Here is a 6,147-nt window from a genome sequence, read left to right as displayed (position 1 = left end):
CGTCCTGTCTGGGCGGGGAACAGAAGCCCTCAGGCGACCTAAATGCAGAGGCGGGTCCAAATCCAAAGCTGAACCCCAGGAGCTGTGCGAACAGAGAAGGGGAAATCTCTCCCAGCAGCATCAGAAGCAGCGGATTAAAACTCCACAAACAACTTGATGTGCCTGCATCTGTTGAATACCTGAATAGACAACGAATCATCCTAAATTCAGGAGGTGGACTTTGGGAGCAGGATATATTAATTTTTCCCCTTTTCCTTTTTTTGTGAGTGTATATGTATATGCTTCTGGGTGAGATTTTGTCTGTATAGCTTTGCTTTATAATAGCTTTATTTTACTTCACTATATTATAGCCTCTTTCTTTCTTTCTTTCTTTCTTTCTATTTTTTCTCCCTTTTACTCTGAGCCATGTGAACGAAAGGCTTTTGGTGCTCCAGCCAGGCATCAGGGCCGTGCCTCTGAGGTGGGAGAGCCAACTTCAGGACACTGGTCTACAAGAGACCTCCCAGCTCCACGTAATACCAAACGGCAAAAATCTCTCAGAGATCTCCATCTCAACATCAAGACCCAGCTTCACTCAACGACCAGCAAGCTACAGTGCTGGACACCCTATGCCAAACAACTAGCAAGACAGGAACACAGCCCCATCCATTAGCAGAGAGGCTGCCTAAAATCATAATAAGGCCACAGACACCCCAAAGTACACCACCAGACGTGGACGTGCCCACCAGAAAGACAAGATCCAGCCTCATCCACCAGAACACAGGCACTAGTTCCCTCCACCAGGAAGCCTACACAACCCACTGAACCAACCTTAGCCACTGGGGACAGATACCAAAAACAACGGGAACTACGAACCTGCAGCCTGTGAAAAGGAGACCCCAAACACAGTAAGATAAGCAAAATGAGACGACAGAAAAACACACAGCAGATGAAGGAGCAGGGTCAAAACACACCAGACTTAACAAATGAGGAGGAAATAGGTAGTCTACCTGAAAAAGAATTCAGAATAATGATAGTAAGGATGATCCAATATCTTGGAAATAGAATAGACAAAATGCAAGAAACATTTAACAAGGACGTAGAAGAACTAAAGAGGAACCAAGCAATGATGAAAAACACAATAAATGAAATTAAAAATACTCTAGATGGGATCAATAGCAGAATAACTGAGGCAGAAGAAAGGATAAGTGACCTGGAAGATAAAATGGTGGAAATAACTACTACAGAGCAGGATAAAGAAAAAAGAATGAAAAGAACTGAGGACAGTCTCAGAGACCTCTGGGACAACATTAAACGCACCAATATTCGAATTATAGGGGTCCCAGAAGAAGAAGAGAAAAAGAAAGGGACTGAGAAAATATTTGAAGAGATTATAGTTGAAGACTTCCCTAATGTGGGAACGGAAATAGTTAATCAAGTCCTGGAAGCACAGAGAGTCCCATACAGGATAAACCCAAGGAGAAACATGCCAAGACACATATTAATCAAACTGTCAAAAATTAAATATAAGGAAAACATATTAAAAGCAGCAAGGGAAAAACAACAAATAACACACAAGGGAATCCCCATAAGGTTAACATCTGATTTCTGCAGAAACTCTGCAAGCCAGAAGAGAGTGGCAGGATATACTTAAAGTGATGAAGGAGAAAAACCTACAACCAAGATTACTCTACCCAGCAAGGATCTCATTCAGATGTGATGGAAAAATTAAAACCTTTACAGACAAGCAAAAGCTGAGAGAGTTCAGCACCACCAAACCAGCTTTACAACAAATGCTAAAGAAACTTCTCTAGGCAAGAAACACAAGAGAAGGAAAACACCTACAATAACAAACCCAAAACATTTAAGAAAATGGGAATAGGAACATACATATCGATAATTACCTTGAATGTAAATGGATTAAATGCTCCCACCAAAAGACACAGGCTGGCTGAATGGATACAAAAACAAGACCCATATATATGCTGTCTACAAGAGACCCACTTCAGACCTAGAGACACATACAGACTGAAAGTGAGGGGATGGAAAAAGATATTCCATGCAAATGGAAATCAAAAGAAAGCTGGAGTAGCAATTCTCATATCAGACAAAATAGACTTTAAAATAAAGACTATTACAAGAGACAAAGAAGGACACTATATAATGATCAAGGGATCGATCCAAGAGGAAGGTATAACATTGTAAATATTTATGCACCCAACATAGGAGCACCTCAATACATAAGGCAAATACTAACAGCCATAAAAGGGGAAATCGACAGCAACACAATCATAGTAGGGGACTTTAACACCCCACTTTCACCAATGGACAGATCATCCAAAATGAAAATAAATAAGGAAACACAAGCTTTAAATGATACATTAAACAAGATGGACTTAATTGATATTTATAGGACATTCCACCCAAAAACAACAGAATACACATTTTTCTCAAGTGCTCATGGAACATTCTCCAGGATAGATCATATCTTGGGTCACAAAGCAAGCCTTGGTAAATTTAAGAAAATTGAAATCGTATCAAGTATCTTTTCCGACCACAACGCTATGAGACTAGATATCAATTACAGGAAAAGATCTGTAAAAAATACAAACACATGGAGGCTACACAATACACTACTTAATAACGAAGTGATCACTGAAGAAATCAAAGGGGAAATCAAAAAATACCTAGAAACAAATGACAATGGAGATACGACGGCCCAAAACCTATGGGACGCAGCAAAAGCAGTGCTAAGAGGGAAGTTTATCGCAATACAAGCCTACATCAAGAAACAGGAAACATCTCGAATAAACAACCTAACCTTGCACCTAAAGCAATTAGAGAAAGAAGAACAAAAAAACCCCAAAGCTAGCAGAAGGAAAGAAATCATAAAGATCAGGTCAGAAATAAATGAAAAAGAAATGAAGGAAACAATAGCAAAAATCAATAAAACTAAAAGCTGGTTCTTTGAGAAGATAAACAAAATTGATAAACCATTAGCCAGACTCATCAAGAGAAAAAGGGAGAAGACTCAAATCAATAGAATTAGAAATGAAAAAGGAGAAGTAACCACTGACACTGCAGAAATACAAAAGATCATGAGAGATTACTACAAGCAACTCTATGCCAATAAAATGGACAACCTGGAAGAAATGGACAGATTCTTAGAAATGCACAAACTGCCGAGACTGAACCAGGAAGAAATAGAAAATATGAACAGACCAATCATAAGCACTGAAATTGAAACTGTGATTAAAAACCTTCCAACAAACAAAAGCCCAGGACCAGATGGCTTCACAGGTGAATTCTATCAAACATTTAGAGAAGAGCTAACACCTATCCTTCTCAAACTCTTCCAAAATATTGCAGAGGGAGGAACACTCCCCAACTCATTCTACGAGGCCACCATCACCCTGATACCAAAACCAGACAAAGATGTCACAAAGAAAGAAAACTACAGGCCAATATCACTGATGAACATAGATGCAAAAATCCTCAACAAAATACTCGCAAACAGAATCCAACAGCACATTAAAAGGATCATACACCATGATCAAGTGGGGTTTATCCCAGGAATGCAAGGATTCTTCAATATACGTAAATTAATCAATGTGATACACCATATTAACAAATTGAAGGAGAAAAACCATATGATCATCTCAATAGATGCAGAGAAAGCTTTCAACAAAATTCAACACCCATTTATGATAAAAGCCCTGCAGAAAGTAGGCATAGAGGGAACTTTCCTCGACATAATAAAGGCCATATATGACAAACCCACAGCCAACATTGTCCTCAATGGTGAAACACTGAAACCATTTCCACTAAGATCAGGAACAAGACAAGGTTGCCCACTCTCACCACTATTATTCAACATAGTTTTGGAAGTGTTAGACACAGCAATCAGAGAAGACAAAGAAATAAAAGGAATCCAAATTGGAAAAGAAGAAGTAAAGCTGTCACTATTTACAGATGACATGATACTATACATAGAGAATCCTAAAGATGCTACCAGAAAACTCCTAGAGCTAATCAATGAATTTGGTAAAGTAGCAGGATACAAAATTAATGCACAGAAATCTCTTGCATTTCTATACACTAATGATGAAAAATCTGAAAGTGAAATTAAGAAAACACTCCCGTTTACCATTGCAACAAAAAGAATAAAATATCTAGGAATAAACCTCCCTAAGGAGACAAAAGACCTGTATGCAGAAAATTATAAGACACTGATGAAAGAAATTAAAGATGATACAAATAGATGGAGAGATATACCATGTTCCTGGATTGGAAGAATCAACATTGTGAAAATGACTCTACTACCCAAAGCAATCTACAGATTCAAGGCAATCCCTCTCAAACTACCACTGGCATTTTTCACAGAACTAGAACAAAAAATTTCACAATTTGTATGGAAACACAAAAGACCCCGAATAGCCAAAGCAATCTTGAGAACGAAAAATGGAGCTGGAGGAATCAGGTTCCCTGACTTCAGACTATATTACAAAGCTACAGTAATCAAGACAGTTTGGTACTGGCACAAAAACAGAAATATAGATCAATGGAACAGGATAGAAAGCCCAGAGATAAACCCACACACATATGGTCACCTTATCTTTGATAAAGGAGGCAAGCATATACAGTGGAGAAAAGACAGCCTCTTCAATAAGTGGTGCTGGGAAAATTGGACAGATACATGTAAAAGTATGAAATTAGAACACTCCCTGACACCATGCACAAAAATAAACTCAAAATGGATTAAAGACCTAAGTGTAAGGCCAGACACTATCAAACTCTTAGAGGAAAACATAGGCAGAACACTCTGTGACATACATCACAGCAAGATTCTTTTTGACCCAGCTCGCAGAGAAATGGAAATAAGAACACAAATAAACAAATGGGACCTAATGAAACTTAAAAGCTTTTGCACAGCAAAGGATACCATAAACAAGACCAAAAGACAATCCTCAGCATGGGAGAAAATATTTGCAAATGAAGCAACTGACAAAGGATTAATCTCCAAGATTTACAAGCAGCTCATGCAGCTCAATATCAAAAAACAAACAACCCAATCCAAAAATGGGCAGAAGACCTAAATAGACATTTCTCCAAAGAAGATATACAGATTGCCAACAGACACATGAAAGAATGCTCAACATCATTAATCATTAAAGAAATGCAAATCAAAACTACAATGAGATATCATCTCACACCGGTCAGAATGGCCATCATCAAAAAATCTACAAACAATAAATGCTGGAGAGGGTGTGGAGGAAAGGGAACACTCTTGCACTGTTGGTGGGAATGTAAATTGATACAGCCACTATGGAGAACTGTATGGAGGTTCCTTAAAAAACTACAAATAGAACTACCATATGACCCAGCAATCCCACTATTGGGCATATACCCTGAAAAAACCATAGTTCAAAAAGAGTCATGTACCAAAATGTTCATTGCAGCTCTATTTACAATAGGCAGGACATGGAAGCAACCTAAATGTCCATCGACAGATGACTGGATAAAGAAGATGTGGCACATATATACAATGGAATATTACTCAGCCATAAAAAGAAATGAAATGGAGGTATTTGTAATGAGGTGGATGGAGTTAGAGTCTGTCATACAGAGTGAAGTAAGTCAGAAAGAGAAAAACAAATACAGTATGCTAACACATATATACGGAATCTAATTGAAAAAAAAAAAAAAAAGGCCATGAAGAACCTAGTGGCAAGACGGGAATAAAGACACAGACCTACTAGAGAATGGACTTGAGGATATGGGGAGGGGGTGGGGTGAGATGTGACAGGGTGAGAGAGTGTCATGGACATATATCCACTACCAAATGTAAAATAGATAGCTAGTGGGAAGCAGCCGCATAGCACAGGGAGATCAGCTCGGTGCTTTGTGACCACCTAGAGGGGTGGGATGGGGAGGGTGGGAGGGAGGGAGATGCAAGAGGGAAGAGATATGGGAACATATTGTATATGTATAACTGATTCACTTTGTTAAAAAGCAGAAACTAACACACCATTGTAAGGCAATTATACTTCAATAAAGATGTTTAAAAAAATAAATAAATAAAATAAAATAAAATAATTCTCAAAAAAAGTTCTCAATATTTTTAGGGAAATTCAGAAGTCCCTATAGACTTTTAACTATTGGGAGGGA

The sequence above is a fragment of the Balaenoptera borealis genome (assembly GCF_965194805.1).
Source record: "Balaenoptera borealis genome assembly, chromosome: 1".
NCBI lineage: Eukaryota > Metazoa > Chordata > Mammalia > Artiodactyla > Balaenopteridae > Balaenoptera > Balaenoptera borealis.
This window is presented reverse-complemented; position numbering follows the sequence as displayed.